Genomic DNA, 27,254 nt, shown 5'->3' with positions numbered 1-27,254 from the left:
TTCTTTGCATGATAGCAGAAAGGAATAAAGGGAAAGTACTGCAATTTTGTGAATCATTGTGGCTTTCTTTCAGTAAGATTTACATATTTTGTTTCCTCTTCCTTGCAAAATTCTTTCTCTCTCTCTCTTTTCTTTTTGTTGTTGTTGTTGTTGTTGTTGTGGTTTAACCCAGCCAGCAGCTAAACACCACACAGCTGTTCACTCACCCTTCCCCTCCCTCTCTGGGATGGGGGAGAGAAATGGGAAAGTGAAGCCTGTGAGTTGAAATAAAGACAGTTTATTTAGATGGGAAAATAATAATAACAATAATAATAATAACAACGATGATGATAATAGTACTACTCATAATAATGTGTACAAAACAAGTGATGCACAATGCAATTGCTCACCACCCGTTGACCGATGCCCAGCCTAACCCCGAGCAGTCCAGCCCCAGTTCCCCGACTAGCCACCCTTATATATTATTCAGCATGACGTCAGATGGTGTGGAATACCCCTTTGGCTAGTTTGGGTCAGCTGTCCTGGGTCTGTCCCGTCCCGGCTCCTGCTGCACCCCCAGCCTGCCCATTGCTAGGACAGAGCAAGAAGCTCTGAGTATTTATGTGAATTGTACTCAGATGTCCTTGGCTTGGTGTAAGCACTGTTCTGCAACAATTAAAACATCGGTGTGTTATCAGCACTTTTCTCATCCTAAACCAAAGCATAGCATTCTACCAGCTACTAGGAAGAAAATTAACTCTGTCCTAACTGAAACCAAGACAGGTGTGTGTGGGGAGATACGTCATTTTACACTGTAATACTCATTTAATGAAGCCTTTGTGACTACAAAGGGTAATTTGTTGGAGTACACAAATACAGCACTGTGTAACTCAGCTGGGTCTTTATTACAGAACAAGCATTTGCCATGTGGGCCTTTACAGGCAGTAAGTAGAAAAGCCTATAGCAGGTTATTTTACATAGCTTTCCATTTTTATTTATAGTATTTTGTTTTTTAAAGGAAACAAACAGAAAGGTACAGAAGTAAATTAAAATACCAGTCTTGACAATCACAAGGATGGGACTGCCTCTTTTTAACTCCCATGCTAACAGCAGAAAAGTGGTTTTATTTTCTGTCTGGTGCAGTAGCACAACAGTACCACGGACTCGTGACAGGAGTAATTTAAGCTTCTCCACCCTGCCCATAATGGAGTGCTCATTCTGGGTACAGGAGGATATGATCCTAACACTGGGGATGCTGGGGAATCAGAGCTTGGTAGGAGCAGACTGGAGAATAAGCACACAGAAAGAAAAATAGACGGGAGCTTCAGAGTTTCAACATAGGGTTTCCTGCATAGGGAAGATTTATGGGACTCAGCTTGACTGCTCTTGCACATGTCCCAGTTTAAGTGCTCCCAGGCACATGTGAGGATAGAAGAATGAACAATATATTTTCTGCAGTGGAGGACACAAATTAGGAATAATAAATTAGTAATATATATAAAGTTCATAATAACCCCAAGCAGAGATACAGACTGGGAGAGGAATGGTTGGAAAGCTGCCTGGCAGAGAAGGACCTGGGAGTGATGGTGGATAGTCGGCTGAATATCAGCCAGCAGTGTGCTCGGATGGCCAAGAAGGCCAATGGCATCCTGGCTTGTATCAAAAACAGTGTGGCCAGCAGGGCTAGGGAAGTGATTGTCCCCCTGTACTCAGCTCTGGTGAGGCCGCACCTCGAGTACTGTGTTCAGTTTTGGGCCCCTCGCTACAAGAAGGACATCGAGGTGCTTGAGAGAGTCCAGAGAAGGGCGACGAAGCTGGTGAGGAGTCTGGAGAGCAAGTCCTACGAGGAGCGGCTGAGGGAGCTGGATTTGTTCAGCCTGGAGAAAAGGAGGCTCAGGGGCGACCTTATTGCTCTCTACAGATACCTTAAAGGAGGCTGTAGTGAGGTGGGGGTTGGTCTGTTCTCCCACGTGCCTGGTGACAGGATGAAGGGGGAATGGGCTAAAGTTGTGCCAGGGGAGTTTTAGGTTGGATCTTAGGAAGAACTTCTTTACCGAAAGGGTTGTTAGACATTGGAACAGGCTGCCCAGGGAAGTGGTGGAGTCACCATCCCTGGAAGTCTTTAAAAGACATTTAGATGTAGAGCTTAGGGATATGGTTTAGTGGGGACTGTTAGTGTTAGGTCAGAGGTTGGACTCGATGATCTTGAGGTCTCTTCCAACCTAGAAATTCTGTGATTCTGTGATTCTGTGATTATATCCTTTCACTTACATCCACTATAAGAGTTAGGCAACACTAAATTTGGTTAGATGCTTACCTCAAGGTCATCCACACCTTCCCCAAATTCTGACCAGTCTGTTAACATTCCTTCATCTGTTCTCAAGTCCTGAACACCTCTTCTCTAAGACAAGAAAGTATCACTTTCACTTTTTCTTTTACAATGATACAACTCTTACAGCACAGAATAAGTGAGACAGCTCAGAAGAGGAACTTCTGACTGTAATTTTAAGATAACCAGTCTTTGGTTTATACACAAATATTTTTGTTGCCCTGTTGTTCTTCCTATCACTGGCTGCTAGCATTACTGTGCTTTATTTCCTCCTTCATCATTTGTACAGTAAAACTGGGAATCACAAAGATTACAAATTATTATGTTCAATCCCACTCATTTCCTGTCAGCCTGCTGATATAACTGATCCAGAAGGAACTTTTCATTAAGAACTGCAGTAGGAAAATCTCTTAACACTGGATTTGAATTTTCATGGTAAGCACTGGATTGGGTAACCTCCATTACATGTCATCCAGAAGGGAAAATATGCAGTGGTTGTGTCCTAGCAGATGTCTGGTGACAAATATCACTCATCTCTGTGGCAATCTTCTTGTGTTAGCCTTCTTGAGACTACAGATGAGATTAGGATTTAAAACAGAACACTTTTTCAATCTACTTTGTAGACAGACTTCTACATAGGTCCTGCTAGACATTCCTTTATTCATCTGTCAGCTGCTTTTAAATCATTTTAAAAAGTAATGATGAGGATTTGTCTCTCCCCTCCCCTTCTTATGGTGAATTTCAGCAAATCTTGAAAAGCCTTGGATAAACAGATCAGGTTTTAAAATGAATAGCTAGAACAGACATTTTAATTATGATTTTATTTTTTAGTTATTTGTACAAAGAATATAAAGATCATCAGAGAAACCTCTACCAATACCTTCTTGAAGACTTTTCAGTTCAGGCTCCCATCTCTACTGAAGTTAATTGAAAAGTGATTCCAGGACTTTACTCTTATCTTTTCATTAGATGCTACTAAATTTGGCATCCCTAGCTTGAGGGCCTTTTTCCATTATTCATAGGTCTGGTAGCTTTGCAGAGGTTGGATGGAAGGACTTCCATAAGCATAACTCTTTCATTCCCACCATCCCCTTTTCAAGCTGCATTATAAAATTTTACATTTAAGAAAGAACATTTAAATGTACAGTTCTCTCGTCAGGGAAAATGAAAGTAACTCTGTATTATGTTTATGGATCTTATTACCAATGTCATGAATTTTGTATTTACTCTGTGTTTAGTAACACAAAACTCACATTTCTGTGAGCATTATGAAACTTAAATGGTCACGTAAAACCCAGCTTATAGTGTGAAGCCATGGAAAAAAATGAGGTCCTTCTAATTTTCAAAGCTTTTTGATTGAATTCTTAATCAGTGTAAATTGCTACAGTTCTTTTGGGTTTAGTGCCTTTTTTTTTTTTTTTTTTTTTTTTTTACAGGTTCTTATCTTTTGACTTTATCAGTTATCTGCACTTCCAAGATTTATCAGCACTTCCAAGATTTTGGGTAGACAAAAAGAACTGGCTTGATTTCAAAGTTGCTTGCTGTACACACACATCAGATTGTGCGCTGCCTTTCTCCTATAGGAAAGTGAAGCTTACAACTCTCTAAAATGCATTATAAATTATTAAACTACTAAGCCTTAGTAACATATCCATATTTTTTATGAAAGCAAAACTGTAAAATAGGTAATACTGATGGTGCATCACAGAATTTATTATTATTATTATTATTATTATTATTATTATTACTATTATTATTATTATTATTATTATCTTTAACTTCTAGTAATCCTTTTCTTTATGGGCTTAAAGGAAAAATAATGATATCAAGGTCTTTGGTGGCTCTAGGACATTTGATTACCAAACCAAACTAATATACCAAATACCAGTAAACTATGAGCAGTAGACTGCTGTGAGCTATTTTTCAACCAAAAGGATTAGATTTGTCTGTTAGATGGGTCTGACATCTAGTATAGATTTCCAATGTGTTGAGTTTCACCAGTCATAGTTCTGACTTTGTGAGAAGACTTGCAGCTTCCTTAGGGTAGAGTATGTCCCGTGATGGGGAGCTAACACATGGACCTTCAATCCCTGGAACAGAAAATCCTCTTTACTACATGTTTTTAAGAAACCTTCTGTTGGGTCGTGAGGATGATGAGATACCCATGTAAGCATGTTTTCTGGGACAATTTCCATTACTGCTACATAGCACATTGATATGGTGGTTTTACCGTGCTGGGCAGCTAAACCCCACAACCACTCTCTCACTCCCCCTCCTTTAGATGAGGAGGGGGAGAAGTAAAGCAAAGAACAACTCACGGGTTGAGATAAGGATAATTTAATTAAAGGGAAATAATTATAATAATTAAATAAAGACTACCATGAACTAAACAATTTAACTAAGGGGAAATAAAAGGGAAAGGGGAAAAAGGGAGGGGAAAAAGGGAAAAATCAAAAGAAGGGAGGAAAACAAACAAACAAAATAAATGAAAGCTATATGGAAGTGCAGAGGAAAGAAATTACTCTCTACTTCCCACAAATGAGCGATGATTGACCACGTCCTTGAAGCAAGGCCTCAACGCACGCAGCCGGTGTTTGAGAGGAGGACCGACGTCTTCTCAACGAGAGCCCACCCCTCCCCTCTTCTTCCTGTTTCCACCTTTTATTGCTGAGTGTGACACCACATGGTATGGAATATCCCTTTGATTGGTTTAGGTCAGCTGCCCTAGTGATGTTTCTCTCCTCACTTTTTGCCCACCCCCTAGGAGGGTTAGAGAAAGGCCCAATGCTGTGCCACTGCTGCTCAGCAGTAGACACAACACTGGTGTGATAACACTGCTGTTCCAGCTACAAGTACAGAGTACGGCACTGTATGGGCGGCTGCTGGGAAAGTTAACATTCCAGCCAGACCCAGTACAATTGACTACTGAGTTCAAGTAACGAGGCAGGTCTTGTTCTTCAAGGCTTGTAAAATGGGTGGGTGGGGTGTGCAGAGAGAGAGAAAAAGATGAAACAATACATTCTAAGCAGTTTACATAACTTTAGTCTCTCTCTCTTCCAGGGATGAAGTAGGAAGAGATATTTTGTTGAAGACTAGCACTGTAGTTTGTAAGCAGAAGCACAGAAGGACTATAAAATAATTACAGGAAAGTAACAAGCAGTACTTGTTAATGAAATTCAATTTTGATTTATTTTCATAAAAGTACCAGCATTATTTATGTAAACAATACAAATTGCATCTGCTATTTAGCTTTGTGTGAGATTTTTCATATCACTTAGGGAGAAAAGCAATTTTAAGGTTATCATGTGAGTGACAAAGACATTAATCTGACAAGATATGCTCAAGAGACCCAAGATAAAATTGTACACTTCTTTTTGGCTCTTTCACCCATAATTTCATGAAGCTCAGTGTAATTAACACACTTCCTGGGATTTAAGTAACATTTGTTGCTTATCCATCAGAATGCAAATTTGAGAATTATATGGATCTGTACAGGAGACAGCAACAACTGTTCCCTAGGTAATAACTTGTGCACTGTTTCTAAGCAGGAAAAAAAAAAAAAAAAAAAAAAAAAAAAAAGAGAGAGAAAAAGAAAAAAAAAAAAGGGGTGTGCAGGGAGGTGACAGATAAAGCATTACTCAGGTTTTATTAGGATGTTAACATATGTTTTACAGCTGCTGCAAATGCAGAAGGCAGGTATGTCATAAAATTAACAAAAATTAAATGGTTTATTGCCATCTTGAAAATTTGACACCTTGTTTTCATTAAAACTATATGCAATAATGAAACCTTTAGACAGTGTGTGTGTATATAAATGGGTGTGCAATCAGATAACAACAACAACAACAAAACCAGTAGGTCAGCAGCATCTTTTACTTCTTAACCAGGAAAAAAAAGCTTAATACCAAAGAGAATCAGTAATTATAGGTATGCATAGGTTTAAAATGTTCATGTGTTTAGAATAGAGAAATACATTCAAGAATTCAAATCAAGAATTTGTTTTCTTCAGCAGTAGGTCAGTGAATGATAAAAGATGAGATTGTTTACTTCGCTGTCCTACACTCCATCTCAGAAGACAAAAGAATGTCCGTAAAGTATGATGAAAGATCAAATGGTCTTGATTACCTATACTTTTAATTATGAAATTCACAAAATAAAAATAAATCCCATGCCGACCACAGACTATTAGAAAAGAGGGAGCAAATTATGAAAATAATTCATTAGCCACTTCTTTAGAATAACCCTCTGAGAGAGGAAAAAACATCGGGATTTTAAATTTGTTTTACTTCATAATATTTGTGTACAAAGTGAGTAAAGGCACAAATGCATAATGTACGGTAAACGTATGAGTTGAACAAATGAAATGGGGTGTACAACAAACTACTTTATTAATGCTTCAGGTTTTCCTTGATGTCCTTCAGGTGCATTTTCAGCTTCTCTAAGGATTATTAGATTTATCCTCATCTGCTCTTATTTTTCCCCCTAAAGATTAAATAAATAAATAAATAAATCTATACAAAAAAAGTTTTCCTTAATGCATTTGGCATTGGCAGGACACTAATCTGAGAAAATTCTTAATCTTTCATCAACACAGAATGGGAAATGCAACTAACTTATCCCATATGTATCTTATTTTTATTCAACCACCACTAAAATTTAAGGTATTAAAACTACTCCTTTATGTTTGTAGTTCAAAACATGATAAAAAAGACTGAATTGCTAAACTGCCTAAAACTGCATGCAAATCAAATCAAAGTCCTATTACCACACATCAGAGAAAAAAGTTGTATATTGCCATAGGTGCAGAGTGCCATAGGTGCTTCTGATTTCCAAGCTTTACCGTGTATTTTTGCTTACAGAAAACCACATATCACCTGGAAAGAAGAATAAATTAATTTTTTAAATGCTTTAAGAAAGATTTATTGATCATAGGCAGATTGGAAGCACTCAGATGAGCAGTGAAGCATCACTATTACAGGTACATTAAAGGAGGCTGTAGCGAGGTGGGGGTTGGTCTGTTCTCCCACGTGCCTGGTGACAGGACGAGGGGGAATGGGCTTAAGTTGAGCCAGGGGAGTTTTAGGTTGGATTTTAGGAAGAACTTCTTTACTGAAAGGGTTGTTGGACATTGGAACAGGCTGCCCAGGGAAGTGGTGGAGTCACCATCCCTGGAGGTCTTTAAAAGACGTTTAGATGTAGAGCTTAGGGATATGGTTTAGTGGAGGACTGTTAGTGTTAGGTCAGAGGTTGGACTCGATGATCTTGAGGTCTCTTCCAACCTAGAAATTCTGTGATTCTGTGATTCTGTGACTATTGACGTGAACATAGAAATAAACAGGAGAGGCATGCTAAAAGAAACTCAAGATAGGGGTTTATCCCAATGGGAGAGATATGACATTTATGTGCAGTAAATAAAAACACTCTGTCCAGCCCAATTTTCATGCAATCAAACTGGAAGAAACACTTTCCAGTGCTTCTTTACTGATGTTCTTTTTATGTCTGGGCAGTTTTTTCCTCACAATCTTTTCCTGGGCACTGTGATTGTCTGCTTCTAACCTCCCAGCTCACCCCTCTCCTCCCCTCCCCCTCCCTGAATCTTAACTCAAGTGAAATTACAGTAATTAATTCATCAGACATAGCTTGTTTGCTACAAGCTGGATTCATTCAGTGTGTTCCTAGTGCAACACTAAATGCCTTGCCTCAGTAGATTTTAAAGCTGAAGGCTGAATTGTGCATGTATTTTGAGTGTTAGTGGTCTGCTGTATCAAGTGAAATCACCTATTGCTAGGCACTCAGCACAGATAATTCTGAGAAATGTAATTAATTCTGAGAAACTTATTATATCTAGGATTTTAAGACTCACCATATGTTTATCTTTATCTTTATCTTTCTGAAACCCACTCCTAAAATGCTGAGCAGGTCAATTTTCATTTGCACATTTATATGGCTTTCTGACACCCGCTTCCCAATAACTGGAGCCATAAGTAATTCATTCTTAATCTATGTAACTAAAACAGTGATTTCTACATCCTTAGTTCAATATGCCACTTTGTCAAAGAAACACTGATATATTTTGAAAAGCCTAAGACATGGCAATAAGTATGTTTAGATGAAACAAATGTTGTGCAGATAGGTGTTTTGGTAGTTGAGGGAGTAAAATCTTCATGAAATATGCAATTTAAGTGTTTTAAAATGTGTGATGTAGTTTAAAATTATTTTCTTTATAAAAGATCTGTTCTGAGAAGCTCTGATTACCACTTTTTTTTTTTCTTTTTCTTTTTCTTTTTTTTTTTTTTTTCTTATATAGGATACATATTTTTTTCTCAAATATATATAGGATATTTCAAGCTCTTATTCTGCAGAAATCGTATTCTTCTGGTAGTCAAGATATTTTATTCTTCCTAAAAATGCATGCACATTAAGCTTCTGTATCTGTTTGCCCTAGAATTAAATTGACTCAACAGTTACTTTAAAAAGTTACAAATAAGGAGTTTTAATAGAAATCCAGATTCCTCACACATATGAATATATTTTTTTTGCTTATGTTAGAAAAAGCTACGGTAAAGTACCAGGCCTTACTGTCTGCTTTGACTGAGTTAAAATCAGTAGTTCTTGTACAAGTGGAGGACTAAATTCCAGTATCATCAGCCCTTTGTCTCAGGTCAATAGTCAAAAGCCCTAATGCTATTTCCTAGATGTGCAAATATGCTGGCAGGTATGAACTTGCTGATTTCAACTCTTTTAGCTGTGTTCGTGAACAGAAATGATGTCTGAGCTATCCAGCATTCAAATTACACAGAACTTTAAAGGTCAATATCACCATCTCCAACTGCAGCCAGAAATTAATAGGAAGTTCATGGGCTGAAACTCTTTCTTTTATCTGGTCTAGCCAAGCATCTTGGTAAATATTTTAACTACTTAACCCTCTCGGACATCCATCATTATTGAAGTCCAGTCTGTGAGTCACAAAGGTGTGGATAACTATGGCATGGTTCATACCTAATTTAAATATTTGTCTTATTCTCATAATGTTGTAGGAAACTGATCAGTACCTTTCTCTACCTTTAATTTCCTCAGTGATATCCTGAAAACTTAAGTAGAAAACAGGAAATGAAAAGGAGTTTGGAAGAATATTCAAAAAAAGAACTTGGAAGTATGTGTCATTTAGCACATTCTGCCTCCACATACCCCTTAGTATATGGTAAACATCAGATAGAATCATATAATTATTTAGGTTGAAAAATACCTTTAAGATCAAGTCCAACCATCTACAAGTCCACTTCTAAATCATGTCTGTCAGTGCTATGTCCACGCATCTCTGAAATACGTCCGTGGGTGGTGACTCCACCACCACCCTGGGCAGCCTGTTCCAAAGCCTAGCCACTCTTTCTGTGAAGAAATGTTTCCTGATATTTTTACTAAACCTTCCCTGGGGCAATTTGAGGCTGTTGTCTTGTGTCTTATCATTTGGCAACCTCCTTTCAGGTAGAAACTAAGTCTGTACAAAACATATTGATCTTCATGCCAGTCCTAAAAATCCAGTGGTGGAAATGATTCATGTTGTATAATTGGTACAGAAGATTTTATAGGTTCATTCACATCTGCTTTAAATCCAAGATTTTTGAATCTGATAGACTTTTTAACACTCTCTAAAATGCTTTGGAAAACTCTTCCTGGCATTTTCTGTGCTGTGATCTTTTAGATAACATGGAAGGCAGTCAGTTTCACAGATACAAGTGGAAATATGACACTTATAAATCAATCAGAGATGACTGATGCATAAGGAATGCAGGCAAATTCCTTGTATGGAAAGACATGGATTTTCCCACTCAGGATATATATATATATATGTAATTGGTATTGGTAGAAGCTGCAGTTGCTGCAAGGAAATCTGAGTAACTCAACCTGTTCACAATTTCAGTGTTTGGGAATTGGATGCACTTGGTTTATAGCAAGGTTTGTGTATTGTTAGGTCACTGAAGTGCTTTTACCTTGCATATCTCCCTTGAAAGGTCAAAATATTCTCCTTGAGTAAACCTTTTTAAAGAATGAAAGTATTTCTCCCAACACATGCAAACTACCTTTGAACCAACAGAGCTTCATGTCAGAACTTCTCAATTCCTTTTTCAGAAGTGTCTTATCTCTGGAGAATAAAAGCTATAATCATCTCATTTCCCATAGCCTACCTTTATACCGTGTTACTGGGGTAACTTCTCTAGTAGCCTGTTTTAGTAGTAGTAGTAGTATTTTGTCAAATGAGATGGACATTGAAGAGTTCTGGTTTTGCTCAATATGTTTAATTCTATGAAGTAAAATAAAGAGCCCCATATCTAATACAAATGCATGATAAACTTCATCCAGTTGATTATACTTATTTCTGCCTAGATGACATTATTCATTGTATTAATCTTGTGTTTACCTTCTAATTGTATTTATGTTGCATACAGCAAATATAGCCTTAAAATAGGTTTCATCAGAGAAGTAAACTAAAGTAAGTCAATGTTTCTAAAATCTGTTCTCTTTAATTCTAGTTAAAAACTTCCCCTCCCCTCCCCCAGCTCATTGGCCTAAGAAGTAGCAATAATTGGCTTATTACTATGTAGTATTTGTGAGCATCAACAGTAAGAATGTTTATACAGTTGTTATGTACCTATAGGGCAGAAACATGGTTTCTCTGAGCTGTATGTAGCTTCGTAATGACTCGAGTCATTGCTTAGGTTCTTCATACACTGTGAAATATGAAATAAATATTATATATATTTGTATTTATGTTTATATGTGTATTTTTATTTACATAGTTTACATTTACATAAATATTAATATTTATATCAATGTTTATATCTTCATTTATATATATTTGCACACCGTCTGAAGTACAAATCAAGAGCTTTGCTGTAGAAAAGTATATGCCTCAAATAAGGAGCTTTGGTCCAATCTATGCATAGATTAAATAAAGATAACTAATTGAGATCAGTACAACACTGACTTATGCTACCTGAAGAGCTGACCCCATATATTAGAAGAATGACAATTTTTTCATGTTCAGGTGTCACAGGAACAGAAGATCCGAGAAGAGTGGAACTTCTTGATTGGATCAAAAGTTCAATCCCAGTCCTATTTCCCTTTCTCTGTGGTAAATGCTGTCCTATTAAGGAATTTTTTTTTTAAATATATAATTTATTATATAAATGAATAATAATATAATTATTATTATAATATAATAATTAATGTATTATTAATGTATTATATAATTAAGAATGATAAAATATGATTATATTTAAGAAAATAATAATTAATAATAATATAATAATTTTTATATAAATTCCTTTATATAATCCATGACAGTTTACTTGCTTGAATGAACTTTTATATAGTATCTTGTCAAAAGTTGTTTTTCTTTGAAAATCCAGGCACAGTGTATCAAGAAGATTACCCTTATAAATATATTCTTTCTGTACCCAACTAAGATCTTTTAAAAGCCTGTTAAGAGAGAATTCTCTCTACTAAAATTATCTTGATTCCTCCCCATTTTTTTATATTTACCTGTGTGTCTATGAATCCTATTCTACCAACCTACCTGTAAAGAATCAAATATACCACTTCTCAATTTTCCACATCTTCTCTGCCTAGTTTTTCTACAGGCATTGTAAAAAAAAAATGGTATAACATTTCCTGACCTTTTTTCTTCTCATATGGAAGCTGAATTAACTCCAGTTATTTAAGACCCCCTGAGTGAATACCATATTGTCTTGGCAATTTACCTCTTTGGTCTAAAATCACTTCTATTGACTCTTTAATTCGAGATAGTTCCTCCAGTTCATCCTTTGCAAAGAAAACCGTTGCTGCAGGAACCTCCCAGAACTCTTCATCTTTGAGTGTCAGTGTGTCATTTAATTTTTCTACCGTGGTCTTATCTCTTTTGAGTTCTCCTGTTACACCTCCATCATCTATCAGCTCTGCAAACTCTTTGGCAGACTTTCTCATGGGTTGGAAAAAAGGCCTTTCACATGGCTTTCTTAGCCTTTCTTTGGTCTTAGCTTGATCCTACATTAAAGTTTCCATAGCTTATGATATTCTGATTGTTCTTAAGTGAATATAATTTTCACTTTCTGACCTTAAGATTTTAACTCTAATAATTTATTTGTTGTGCTTTTTATCAGTACCACATATTTGTTTATTACAATGACCTTTACAAAGTTTTAATGACTTATTCAATAATTTTCTTTTAAGCTTCTCCTTGTAATTTCTTTTCTTGTCTTTCAAATGATGCTTATATTAATAAAATTACCCTGTTTTATATTTTTATATATATGTATATATTTTCTTTTTAACTCCTGTAGGAAAGAGGAATTTGAGTGTACTGTGGTCAGGATTTCAGAATGGCTCTTCAGTAGTAAAAATTTAAGTTCTTTTGCTCTGTTCAGAATTAAGTAAAAAATAGCTGTTTCAAGGGGCAATCATTACAGTATCTAAAATTAGTTTTTACAAAATGTCCCCAAATTACTTTTTGCCAATCTTCATGGAAATAATTGAGTTCATTATTACTGAGTTTTCTGCCATTGTAATCTCTCTCATCTCCCTTAGCATGTCCCAGTCAATATACCTATCTTATTCAGGTGATTAATAACTCTACCTTCCTACAATATTCATTCTATTGAATATTGAATATTGAATATACACAAAATATTCAAATCAGAGGGAATGTTTCTTGTTGATACAGTTAATTTTTTGCCTTGCTTGACTTTATCTGCAACTAAAGCGGTAAAGAACCTTGGGATTCAGGTCAGAGGATACAGGGAGGGCTGTGACCACATTGCGTAAATTCAGTTTTCTTTAGAGCATAATGTATATGCTCACAAGGTTTACTACTTGGTCCAGGACTCATACGGTGCCTGTTTTCTGGTCTCAAGATGTGATTTTTATTTTTGTGCACACCTTTTGAGTTCAAAATAACTGAAATAGTATTCTCGCTATGCTGCAACACATCAGAATGGGCACTGGAAGACAACATAGTTTGGGTGGAGACATCAACATATCCTTGAAGGAAATATATTCTTATATACCTGTATTTAATATAAAACCAGAGGCTACTGTTTGTTTCACTTGAAAAAACATCTGGGCAGTTGACAGTGTACATAAAAGAACATAAAATTCTCAGTGAACTTGGGATCTGGGCTGTTTGACAAAGACATATCTCTGTATTTACATAACTTAAACTATTCACTAGCCAGTACTGTCTGACCTACCACTCCTATCTAATCTATAGTCTGATATTCTATATAGATATTATATCTCCATATAATATCTCCATATATCTTCACTTCCATGAAGTTTATTATATGCCTTAATTTTAAACTTAAGAGAACACATATATTTTATCAGGATTTAACTAGTCATTTTTAAGGTGTTCTGACTAAATCTGACTAAATATGTATATATACACATATATATATATATGTATATAATCTCCCATATATATATATGGGATTCCTGTTCACTATGACCTCTATTTTCTCTTTTAAAAAAAAGAAAACAAACAAACAAACAAAAAAAACAACCCCCTCAAAATCACCACTACCAAGAATTAAGGTATTTTAATTTACTATAGGATAAATGTTCAAGATCTAATATCAAACTTACCAAGTTTTTCCGCATAGATCAACTGTATGATGAGGCCATCATTCAGTCTGTTACAAAAGACTACAACTTAAACCTTGTATTTCCAGGGGTTATTGCAGCAGATCAAGCACTCTTTAGTATTTGTGAAATGGCAAATTCAGCATAGCTTGCCATAGTGGTATTAGAACACATATTTTCAGTATAAAGACAGTCTTTGCTACATGACTGATGTTCCAATGGGAAATTTCAGCTTCTCATTAGCAATGGGAGTTGCTCCCAGAGATACGAATAGATACTTCACTGACATGCAGAAGCAACTAAAAGACTTGCAGTTAACAGGTAGGTTTTGATTCTGACCTAGAAATCTTTAAATGATTTTGTGCCTTCTTACCTGAGAAACCAACTTTCTGCTGTGTTTTCACCATTAGAGACAGCTAAAGAGCTTGGGTTCACACATTCTAAGTTCACAGGGTGATAAGGCATTTGTGCCAAGCTTCCAGTCATACATATTGAAATATGTTTCTTCTACAACTAAAGTTTCTACAACTAAAGTAAACTAAAGTCTAGATTTTCAGTCTTGTTAAAAAAAATATACCCAGAAAATTAATGTAATTTTCCGCCCTTTTTTGAGGCATATAGGATTCACTGGGAGAGATCTAGGAAGGCTATATGTAAAGATCATGGTTCAATTTAGTCTCAAAAATCCTATTCTCTTCTTGTTAATTTTGTTTGTTTGTTTGTTTGTTTTACGGTACAGTATCTAAGATATAGAAAGAATAAAATACACATATTCAGATATAGTCTCAAAATGTATATAAATCTGATTTGTCATAGTGGCCAGGAAATTTGGATTAAAAGATATTTGAATGAATAAGCAAAACAAAATATAAATTTTATATATATATATATATCTCATATTGTCAGCCAGCACTGTGAAATCAGTTCTTTCAGAGAAGTGGTTTTGCTATGTGGTGTCCAATAAGAGTGGACATAGTATGTCCATACAACATAGTGGACATATGTTGGCAACAGCCAACATATACATGCATTTCTTTTTTGAATATTAGAGTATTTATGTGTTCTGTGTATGTCCAAATATACCTACAGGCTGGGAGAGGAATGGTTGGAGAGCTGCCTGGCAGAGAAGGACCTGGGAGTGATGGTGGATAGTTGGCTGAATATGAGCCAGCAGTGTGCTCAGGTGGCCAAGAAGGCCAACGGCATCCTGGCTTGTATCAGGAACAGTGTGACCAGCAGGGCTAGGGAGGTGATCGTCCCCCTGTACTCAGCTCTGGTGAGGCCGCACCTCGAGTACTGTGTTCAGTTTTGGGCCCCTCGCTACAAGAAGGACATCGAGGTGCTTGAGCGGGTCCAGAGAAGGGCGACGAAGCTGGTGAGGGGCCTGGAGAGCAAGTCCTATGAGGAGCGGCTGAGGGAGCTGGGCTTGTTCAGCCTGGAGAAGAATAAGGTCGACCTTATCGCTCTCTATAGGTACCTCAAGGGAGGCTGTAGCGAGGTGGGGGTTGGTCTGTTCTCCCACGTGCCTGGTGACAGGATGAGGGGGAATGGGCTTAAGTTGAGCCAGGGGAGTTTTAGGTTGGATGTTAGGAAGAACTTCTTTACTGAAAGGGTTGTTAGGCATTGGAACAGGCTGCCCAGGGAAGTGGTGGAGTCACCATCCCTGGAAGTCTTCAAAAGACATTTAGATGTAGAGCTTAGGGATATGGTTTAGTGGGGACTGCTAGCGTTAGGTCAGAGGTTGGACTCGATGATCTTGAGGTCTCTTCCAACCTAGAAATTCTGTGATTCTGTGATTCTGTGATTCTTCTTCAGTGGACATTTTCCTTTTCTTTATTTTTCAGAGCTTTGTTCTATGCCCATAACCAATAATAAATATGCACGAGGGATGAGTCTTTAATGAAATAAAACCACTGTTATAGTAGCATGAGAATAAAATATTATTAATTAATAAATTAATCAATATAACTAATTCTGCAGTGATGTACACTAAAGAGACAATATTGGAACCTGCAGAACAACTGGCAGAAAGACAAAAGCCCAGAACTGCTTCAATCACACCTGACTTCTGCACATCTCCTCATTTACTGACTGTAACAAAGACACACTTCATTTCTAAGACTATGAAAATGTTTCTAAGTGAGTTATCATTAGAAGATTATACTGTCATCTTCCTCTTACTAAAACTACGATTGAGGACAGAGAGGAATCTTCCTGTGTTCTTTTATATAACTGTAAAAAAATGTGCTCAAGACATATTGTTGTAGAGCTAAATAACTTAAAATTAATGACTCAAGTGAATAAAGCTGGGGAAGTAAACTGTAAATGCAGGCTTACTGAAATGCACACATTTAGAAGTGAAACAATATGTCACACAAAATTACATTATGAGGTGCCAGCCTTACAGCTGACTGTTTCATGACATTCTTAAAACAGACAAATACTGTTTTTATAAAAAACTTTATTTATTTATTCATTTATTTTTTTTTGTACAAACTAATTCTGGACTAATTCCTCAGTATTATGCAGCTCTGACTGATCCCTGTTTAGAATTTTTGGATTTGTATAAGGCCAAGAGTTTTCTAATACACCTGCCTGTTATTGTACTGCATCTCCTCAAATGGACAGTGCTTTAATGAAACTTAGTGTAGAGACGCATCAGAAAGAATCTAATGCAACTTAAAGGTTTACTTTAAAAGTAGGTTTTGGAACATGCTGATGTAAATATCTTCTGCAAGTCCCCAGGGCAGTCTGTGGTAAATATGAAGTCTTTTTCTCATCCACTTGACAGAAGGGTTTTATGGTTCATATAAAGATTATCCTGGCCATGCTAGACAGATAGTCAAAAGTAAATACCTCAGCAGAAACAGCTGTGATACAATAGTCATTTGTAATTCAACATACATCCATAACTTATATGTACACATGTAGTTATTACCTACATAACTAGGTAATTACTATTACCTACAGAAATTACCTGAATAAATTTGTTTCTTTGCAGCGTTTCAATTTTCACTACTTTTCCATTCTTTCCAGTCCCTTTTTCCCTATTTTACATATGCTTTTTTTTTTTCTGTCTTTTTATTCTTTTCTTCCTAACTTCCATGTCTTTTAGATTTTCCCTCTTTTTTATCATTATTTTTCATTTTTGTTTATTTATTTTATTTCAGTTTTTATTGTCAGGCTTGCTACTCTGTCATTCACAGAGTATTTAGTCTTCTTCCATGCCTCTTTTCTAGCCCAGAATAACATTGTCTCTTAATCACCTGCACACAGTACAGTACAAATATGCAAATTTTTGCTCTCTCTTTCCACCTTATTGACCAACGCTAGCCCTGAAAAATATGTTTAAAAGGACTCCATTGAAGTTAAAATAGCTGCACCCTCTCACACCCTTTGCAACACAGGGAAAAAAAAAAAAAAAAGGATTCTTTGCTTTTTCTTCCTCTTCCTCTTGAAACATTTGTGAAGATCTATACTGCCTATAAGGAGATCATACAAGCATTAAACACCTACCTTAGATGTCTTCCTATCCTCTGTATCTGAAGGTGAGCTTTTTTCTGACCCACATATGTTAGCATTTCTGCACTGTGCAGCAGAAATGGCTCCAAAATCAGCTGTTAATTCAGAAATTGCTCTTAACATCAATGGGACTCTACTTCTCCATCCTGTAAGAGAAAGATAATGATAACCTAACATGTCAACATGTCTGTTGAGACATCTGCTTCTTAGGTGGCAAACCACACCACCTTCTTTCTGTATTTATTCAGGAAAGAAATTGAAATCACTTCTGCTCCTCAGGGGGCAGTTACTGTCTGGTGTTTAAATGCCTCTGTATCTGTGTACCCTTTGGAATGTGCATGGAGCTGATAAAAGCATATTGCAGTTGACATTCCACAAACTTACGGTTACTTGTTTTCATAGAATCATAGAATTGCTTGTATTGGAAGGGACCTTAAAGATCATATAGCTCCAAACCCCCTGCCATGGGCAGGGACGCCTCCCACTATACCAGGTTTCTCAAAGCCCCATTCAGCCTGTCCTTAAACATTCCCAGAAATGGGGCATTCACAGCTTCTCTGGACAAGCTATTCCAGTACCTCACCAAACTCTGAGTGAAGTTTTGTGCATCTTTGCACTATATTCATAAAAAAAGACTTTTACTACAGTATCCCTCCATGGAGATTCTGGCATTGGTAAAGAAGCATGTATACAACTGAAGGCCAAAAATAACATGTCTGTAATTGAAATAAATTTGTATAATTGGATAGATGAAGAATGGAAGACTAAATTGTATATAGCAGAAATATTTAAATAATCGAATCAATTGATAAAATTATATAATTGAAGTTTTGTGTATTCTGTTTTGTCTAATATTTATTCTAATCTTTCACTGTTGATTTAGACCATTTGTTTTTTATCTTTATCAATTAATAATAGTAAATGTCCCCTGTTCTCCTAATATTTCTTTATATATTTCTAGACAATAATGGCTTTTCCCCTATCTTTTCCATTTCTTTCTTTTATTTTTTTAAAAAATTGGAACCAAAACTGAATGCTCTATCTTAAGCCTGACAACTGTCAAGCAGAGCTGGCTAAGTACTCTCTTATTGCACATACAGTATGCATAGTTTTGTGATGTTATCAAACATACTTAGATTTAGTTAATCTAAAAAGATTAACTAGATCAGGCCTTTTTGTGTGTATGTGTGTGTGTGTGCACACGTGCACATGCTGATACTGATAATCAAATATATCATTTTTACTTGTTAGGATTCTCCTTACCTAAAATAATTTCAATTTGATGTAACTGAAGATTAAAATCCATCATTTCAGATTTTTGGAGGCCCATCTCCAATCCTAGCAGCACTGTTTATATACTGTAAATTCATTAGATTAGAAAAAACAAGTGCATCTCTACCATGCATTCTGTACTCCAGAAGCCTCTCAGAAGGGTGAGAATTAGGAGTTGATCCTGATCTGTATCCTAGCATCTACTTCAATGTGAAGCTCATAGCTTCACAAAAAGCCCTTTGAGTTGCTGATCCAAACTAAACTTTTTATGTGAAATACTCTTGATTCACACAGAAGATTCTTTTATGTGAAAGTAAGCTATCCTGACTCACACAGTCCAGGAAAAATCAGTATACCTTCTTACGGCATTGCTGGCAATTCAAAGGGTGGATAAAACTTTTGCAGGGATTTGTGCTGTTTTCTATTTTGTTTTAATTTTTTGTGCCACTACTTAAAAAAAAAAAAAAAGTATCCAAGGAAATGTAAATTGTATATATATATACACATATATATACATATATATATAATTGTATATATATATATACATATATATACATATATATATAATATATATATATATATATATATATATATATATATATATATATATATTGATTAGCATACTTTCTACTTCTTTTTCCAAGCACACAGAGAAAATAGTAAATAAAATTGGACTCAGGACTCATGACCCGGAAAAGACCTCTGTAGACCATACTTGATACTTCTTCGTAACCTGACACTGAACCATTAATAAGTTCTCTGTGGGTTTTATTTTGTTGTTGTTGTTGTTGCTTTCTTTTTTTTTTTTTTTTTTTTTTCTCCCAGCATTGGACTGTATTTATCAGTGACTGCATTTAATCAACATTTCTCTAGTTTCTTTATGAGAATGTCATGTGGAACTGTATCAAATTATTTATTAAAATCAAGACATACTATGTCCACAGCATTTCCTTGCCCACTAAGCTTGTTATCCTATCAGTGAATGAAATGTGTTTAGTTCAGCATGATTTGTTTTTGATGAGCCCATGTTGCCTATTTACAAGTTATTTTCCTTCAGGTGATTACAGATTATCTGCTTTATTAATTGTTCTAGCAATTTATCAAGTGTTGAGTTTATCCTTATCAGTCTGTACAGTTTTATCAAATAGTGTAAAGATAACTGCCCATATTGAACATAGTGCAAATATATTTAGAAAAATATTTAATTCTTTAATGTTTAATTCTTTATCTAAATTAAGAGGGTTTTCTTTACTTTGAAATTCATGATTGTAGGTAAAAAGTTATGTAGACTTTCAAAGTTATGATTGCAGGCAAAGGGATGATTGCAGGAAAAAAAAAAAAAAAGGCAAAAAAATTGACAAAAGTTTTTACCAATTTAGACTTTTTTTTTTTTTTTTTTTTACCCAATATTTAATAACTTAATAAAGTAACATCTGTCACAGAAAGGAATGTTGTTATAACTTTGTGTAATGCCTTGACCCCACTACACCAAGTACACATGAGGACCTGTCCGCATGTCAACTACTATTTCATTGCCCTACCCCTTCACAGATGCTTTCTACAACACCTGGGCCATGACCCAAGGAAATTACTATCAGACATCAGAGTATTCATCAAGGAAATCACTGATATTTAAGACTTATGGTAGATATCAACTTTAGCCTGAGATGAATTGTGCTTAACATTGTTCTACATTGATTATGAAGGGACCCAGAGTGATCTAGTCAGACATGAACATTTACCTTTGTTCTCTTTCAGAATTTCTGGCCACTCCACTCCAAAGCTGAATGAACTTTCACATGGGACGATTCCCATGTAACTGCACATTGCCAAGCAATCAGGCATGAGACAGAGATTTACCTTTGCAGCTGTGTTCTTTTCCTTCATTGATTCCAGAATATTTAGAACCCAGATTTGTAATGGATGCACTCCTTGACAGTCAGATGTAAAGCTGTAGTTTCTATCAGTAATCTAAAAGCCACTATTAATGGGAAATGAGATTATTTCCTTCATTCTGTTATCAACTGCTTGATGAGAACTCTAGGTCCTGATTTAAGTAGTGTCTAATTAGCAATGGTGTAAAGGGTTAAAACTTTTTTAAGGTAAATTAAATTGCATCTGTCCTAGCTATTGGTGATTTTGTCTTTGTTTAGATTTTCTTAGTATAATCAGTCAAAGATGTTTCTAATAGTCAGAATTACAAGAAATAGTTTTGTACTACTGATAGGATAGAGGAAAGTGAGTGAAGCTCCTCCCAGTAGATATTTAGCAAGATTTGAGAGTAAAAGCCTTTATCCAAAGAAACCCTTGTAACAGCTCTACAAATAAATAATTGTTAAAAGGAAAGATCTTCAATTTGTTGTCCTACAAAGAATTCAGAAAGGAGAAAAAAAAAACAACACACCAAAAAAACACCAAATATATATATATATATATATATTTTTTTTTTTTTGGGGGGGGGGGTATGGGTCGTTTATATATATATATATATGTAATATGTATATGTGAAGAAGTATGGTAGTGAGCCCCTGGGCCCACTACAAAACAAGGCATTGATAAAGGGAGCCTTGGCCTTTCGAAAGCAAGGCCTGACAAGGTGAAGAACAATCTTCTGCTTGAGGATGAAATATTCATAGAAAACCATCCTTATTTATACTTATTTTCAGACATAAATGAGGTATTTTTATTTATTTATTTTATTTATCCCCTGTAAAAAGCAGGAGAGAGTAATGGTAAGAAACACCTCAGTTAGATTCTAAAGCCAACTTCAGTGGCTCTTCAGTCAGGCTCCTATCTTAGTCAGACATTGTTTCTATAATGGAGTATATATACAGTACATAGACATATTTGGAAAACTGGCTAGGAATACTTTATTGAGCAAGTGGGAAAAAATGGATAGCAGAGAAGCATACTTAAAAATATAAATACTTTTGCCCAGAAAATCCAAAAAGTGTATTAATCTTCACCTTCCAAATACCAAATCCTTCTTCCAAAACAAGGGTTGTTTATAACTTCTCAAATAACTTTCTTCTATATGGATTATTGGCTTCTGTTTATTAAGATTGTTGGTTGGTTGATTGGTTATTTTTTGTGTTATCATACAATTCAGTATAGGTTTTTATAGACAGTGTATTTTACCAATTTATTTATTGGAAGAATCTGAAGCATTTTTATTATCCCCAAATCAGCCTTCAGCTCACCAGGGAACATCAGCGTAAACTGTTGAAATTTTAGCAGTGCTAGGGAAAAAGATTCTAAAAGGGAAAATGTGGCAAAAGCATTGAATTTCTAGTTTTGCTTCAAACAATACATAGAAAAACCTTGGTTTTTATCCAAGACAAATGCCTGCAGTGGAACTTAGTTGGAATATAGGTCCTTAAGTCCAAGAACATGATCCTTATAACTTACAAGGGATAGCAATAAAGTTCCCTAGCTGCATTTATATTGAGTGTCCTTAACTGCAGCTACAGTGGAAAAGTAGACAGAATTGGTGACTCATTCAAGTCTGAAGAAGTTGAAATCCTCAAGTTAGCCTTTCTTCTGACAAAATGATCCTTTCATTCATTCATCAGGAATTTCACTGCCTGATCAGAAAGCCAGGATGAGGCATCTCAGATCACACTTAGCCCAGAGGAATGAATAGTGAACTAAAGACAAAGGAAAGAAAAAAAAAAGCCACAAGTTTTCAGTATTTTCTCAGGCAAATCAAAATGCATATTAGATTTCATCTTCATGTTCCAGCTTATGATTGCAGCAATATTTCAATCTCTGCCATGTTCAGTCCTGTTCTGTCCTCTATTTCAACAGTTATAATTTTAATTTGTAATAGCTGTAAGTTTTTGGATCACTGGATCTATTGTGTGTATATCTGCCTTCAGACACACATACAGAGTTTAAGCATGTCCACTACTCATCCAGATTTATAATTAATAATCAGTGAGAAAAGAGGATGTAGAAGAAAGAGGAACTAACCAATAAAATTACTCAGAGGAGAATGGACACTCTTCTGATGTCATAGAACATGTATCCCAATTCCCCCTTCCAATAATAATATAATATTTTGAATTTAAATCAAGTAGTAAACTACGAAGGTTAATTAAAGAATCACATAATCATGGAACTATAAGTTAGAAAAAACTTTCAAGATCATCAAGTCCAACCATCAACTGCCCTTACCAAATCTCATCGCTAAACCATGTCCCCCAGTGCCCTATCCATACATCTTAAATACCTCCATGAATGGGGACTCCACCATTAGGAGTCCCCCATATTGGGCCACTTTAGGAGCCCATTCCAATGCTTAACCATGAAGAAATTCTTCCTAATGTCCAATCTAAACTTCCCCAATGCAATTTGAGACTTTATAGTGATTGACTGTTTTTGTTTGTTTGCTTGTTTTTTTTTTTTTTTTTTTTTTTAATTTCAAAAAGCCTATAGATTTTCTCAATATCACTGGAATTATTTTTGCCGTTACTATAAAGGGAATTTAGGCAGGAGACCTACCTTTTTCCTTTTTTTGTTGCCAAGATGGTTTCAGCTTGCTGTAATGTTGGCAGCTCACCCAAGTTATGTTCCTTTAATTTCTTGTAACTCTTGGGCAACTGCATCCATATTTATGTTGACAAATGAATTTTTTTTTTTCTTTGTAAGTTTAAGTATTTCACAACCTTTCAGGATCATTTACTTATTCAGTATAAAGAGCTAGTAAAATATGAGATCAGAAAAGCGGAGCTTGAATGTAAACATAGCATGGAAGTTGCACCTCAGAATTTTTCATCAACAGAAGTGAAAGTAAGCTCTTCATAGGCTCATCATCTCATCATCTCATTTCATTTTCTCCTTCTTGGCTTGCTACTAAGGGAAGGAAGAAAAGGCTACAGCAGCCCTATCTCCTTCAAAGGACAGATACAAATCCAGACACAAAAGTTTTATAAAGCTACCTTTGCTTTCCTTCAGTTCTATTGCCAAGACAAGCTCCATACAAGAATTGAACTTGGCTTGTGGAATAGTTTTTTGTTGTTGATTTTTAAATTATTTTTATTTTTGTTCTGTAGCCAGCTAGTACTTGTTACATTTTGTCTCTTTTAATTAGTAAGCACTGATATTGCCACTTAAAGTATCATTTAAAAAAAAAAAAAAAAAAAAAAAAAAAAGCACTTTAAATCAATTTCTCGGGAGACCTGATCTTCTGGATCATAGTTGGCAATTTCCATTTCCACAAAGACATTATAAAATGCTACCAACTGAAAATTATGTTACTGGCAAAGTGAGAGTTAGCATTTCAGCTCTCCAATAATGAAATGATTCTTTGGCAAGACTCCTTCCTCAAAACAGAAAACCAACAATAACAACAACAACAAAAACAAAATAGTATTGCAAGACATAAATAAGGGTAGAAGGTATAGAATATGAAAAAAAAAAAAAAAAAAAAGAAAAATATTAGGAAATATTATGATTCCTTCAGGAACTATGCAGGAACTAAGTATGATTTAAATTTAATCTAGATTCTGCAAGATTTCACTCCTCATTAGCTACTTGGAACCTACCATTAGAGATGTGATCTTTTTGTTAGTCTGATAAGTATTCTTATAACCTCAGCCAATTTACAACTTCTCATGTTGATAGAAGTCTACGTATTGGAGAAAAGGGGATAAACACTTTATTTGGGCAAAATTTAATTGACTCCCATGTCTTTTGATGATTGCGCAGTAAAACTTGTTTAAACTTGAAATGTTGCCATGTCAGTCTCTAAGATGGGTAGATTAATTTGACAAAGTAAAAATGTATACAGTGGGATCACCTTATGAGGCCTTTACAGTCAATGCAGAGATACAGAATGTTTTTAGATGCAATTTGGTTAATCTTGAAGCAGATAACTAAAATAAGTCAGACGAATCACATCCTAAAAATGCCTCCTGTTCTCCACTGCAGTACTGAATACCAGCACTGATAGTACCTATACCCTCTGAGATCAATATAGCTTTAATAACACCAAGAAAAAGGTTTTAACTACAGAAGCTTACTATTTATGTTACCTTAAATTTACATAATCAATGCCTCTCCCAAATCGCCCAAAAAGGCAATTTTTTATATTTCTTCTTCTTTTTTTTTTTTTTTTTTTAATTTTTAGAAAAATCTTGTTTAGAGCAACATTGGGTAGCTGTGCTAGAAGTCCTTCTCAAAACAGGAAGTCCCCATGGCAATTTTTGAAGCATTAAAACATCATTTTCCCTGTGAAAAGCCTATTTGAGTATTTTTTTTTTAATGCTATATTAAGTTTTCCCAACAGAAAATGAAGCTTTTAAGCTTTACTAAAACATTAATGGGGGCTTTCTACTCAGAGATCTGGAGTAAAACTTCAGCTGGAAGAGTTTGATTCTCTGTGGCCTTGTATGTTGAGCCTCCCTGTTACAGTGGAGTACCTTTACACTTTTCAGGTAGTGCAATTAGATTTCATATATTCTTCAAGGACACTTTACACAACCAAAAAGAAATAAAGTGGTTTTAATGCATCTCAAACTCGAGCTTTTTGCTGTAATCACTTATTATTGTGTAAGTCAGTATGAAATATTACCAAGGACAAACATACCATTTCCTAATGTCTTTGAATTTCTTTGAAAAACTAGAGAAGATGATGATGAGAAAATAATGAGGTCCTCAGCCAATAAATTTGAATGTTGCTTCACATATATCTCTGGTCTCAGAAGAAATATGCTTTCCTTGCATGAATGTAATTGAGAAGAAATTCACACTTCTTAATACAAACTAGGAAAGCATCAGATATGAGAAGGTGTTGACTAGTACAGATGCACAGAGAGACTTCTAATTTTGCTGGTTTTGATTAGCTAATGAATTGGGACAGGAAGATTAAAACAACCAACCAACCAACCAAACAAACAAACAAACAAAATAATGGAATGTGATGTCGTTGGTCATCCTATTCTCATTGCTGCCCTACACTAGAATCCATTCAGGAGAAAGTCATGTTTTTAACTGTGTTTATCAGAGTTTTCAGCTTGTGGTCAATTACACAGTAGTCCTGGAGATGTTTCTAAGGGATCTAAGATAAATGACTGGGAAGATCAAATTCACATATCTTCCACAGCAAATGAAACACATTCCTAAACATCACCCAGAAATCACTAATGCTTGAAAACTTCTTACATGAAGTCATATTCAGCATAGTTATGACCAATGATATATCTGTTTGCATGCTGACAGTTTATTTGGTATGATCTCTCCTTAATCATAGTCCTAGTCAGTTATGTGACCTGTATGTGATGTATTCTTAGGCTTTATTTTAGTAGTTTCATACTGTGTCTATTAATAAATTGAAATTAAGTTTGGAGGGCATGCTATGTAGCATATGCCATGTCCCTAAGAGGCACACAGCTCCATCTGGAGTGTTCCAAACAGTTCTCATGCTGCAAAATGTAGGTGGCGAAGGGTGTACAGTACTTCTCTTAGGAACTCAGGCATTCAAATGAGTGCTGATGTATGGCACCAATAACAAGTGTGATTAAATGCACAGAACTACGACTAACTAAAACGGTGTTGGAAAAAAAAAAAAAAAAAAAAAAAGAGCTTGTTGATTTTTGGATGCCTGTTTTGTTCAGAATTATTTATGCAGCTAGTACTACTATACTACTATAAACAGCTAAGTTTTCTGGATAGAAATCAAGAAATACAATCTTAGTGTCTGGTTAAATCATTGTCTGATGCACCTCCTAGGTTTCAAAACACTGATTAACAACAGGCTAACATTGCCTTCAAAATTACTTTTATCACATTGCATAACCAGAATGACAGACTAACATAATTAAAAGGGAAAAGAAAACCAGCAAGACTGTAGCCTGCCACTAGGTCAAGTAGCTCATTTTTTTGAACACTTGTCTTCTAAGTAATTTATCTTTTTGACCCAAAGATGTGAAGCTTCTTATGAAGACTGAGAAAAGCCACTAGGGAGCAAGCAACTGATCAGTGAAATGAAATAAAACCCTTAAAAAAGGACGTTTGTGTTGCTTTTCATATTATGAAACTATGCAAACTACTTTAGATTCCATTTATCTCTCACTGTAGTAAACAGGAGAATTCACATAGAATTCACATTGACTTTGGAAAGCATAACTTTGTCTCAGTGTTTTTTTTTTTTTGTTGTTTTGGTTTTTTTTTAAGAATAAAAGAATTCATTTCTTTGCATATCTGTTGTTTTCCAGAGGGATAAGGCTTTATTATGGAGAGTTTTGAAATTATCTTATTTCTATGAGCTGGTGATAAATATGCCTATATATGTGTACCTAATGGCTACCTCCACAAAGACATATTTGATTCTTCGCTCCTTTACACCAAATGACAGAAATAAGGAATTTTGTTGAAATAAACAAATTTACCAATGTAAAACAGACATAATAGAGAATGATAATCTCTGTGACTTTAATGGAAATGACTGTAGTTAGTTTACATGGCAAGGCTTTGGTCTTTTGGTCCATCTTTTGGTCTGAGCACTGCAGGGGTG

This window comes from Aythya fuligula, chromosome 1 (genome assembly GCF_009819795.1).
Source record: "Aythya fuligula isolate bAytFul2 chromosome 1, bAytFul2.pri, whole genome shotgun sequence".
Taxonomy (NCBI): Eukaryota; Metazoa; Chordata; class Aves; order Anseriformes; family Anatidae; genus Aythya; species Aythya fuligula.
Note: the sequence above shows the minus strand (reverse complement) of the source record.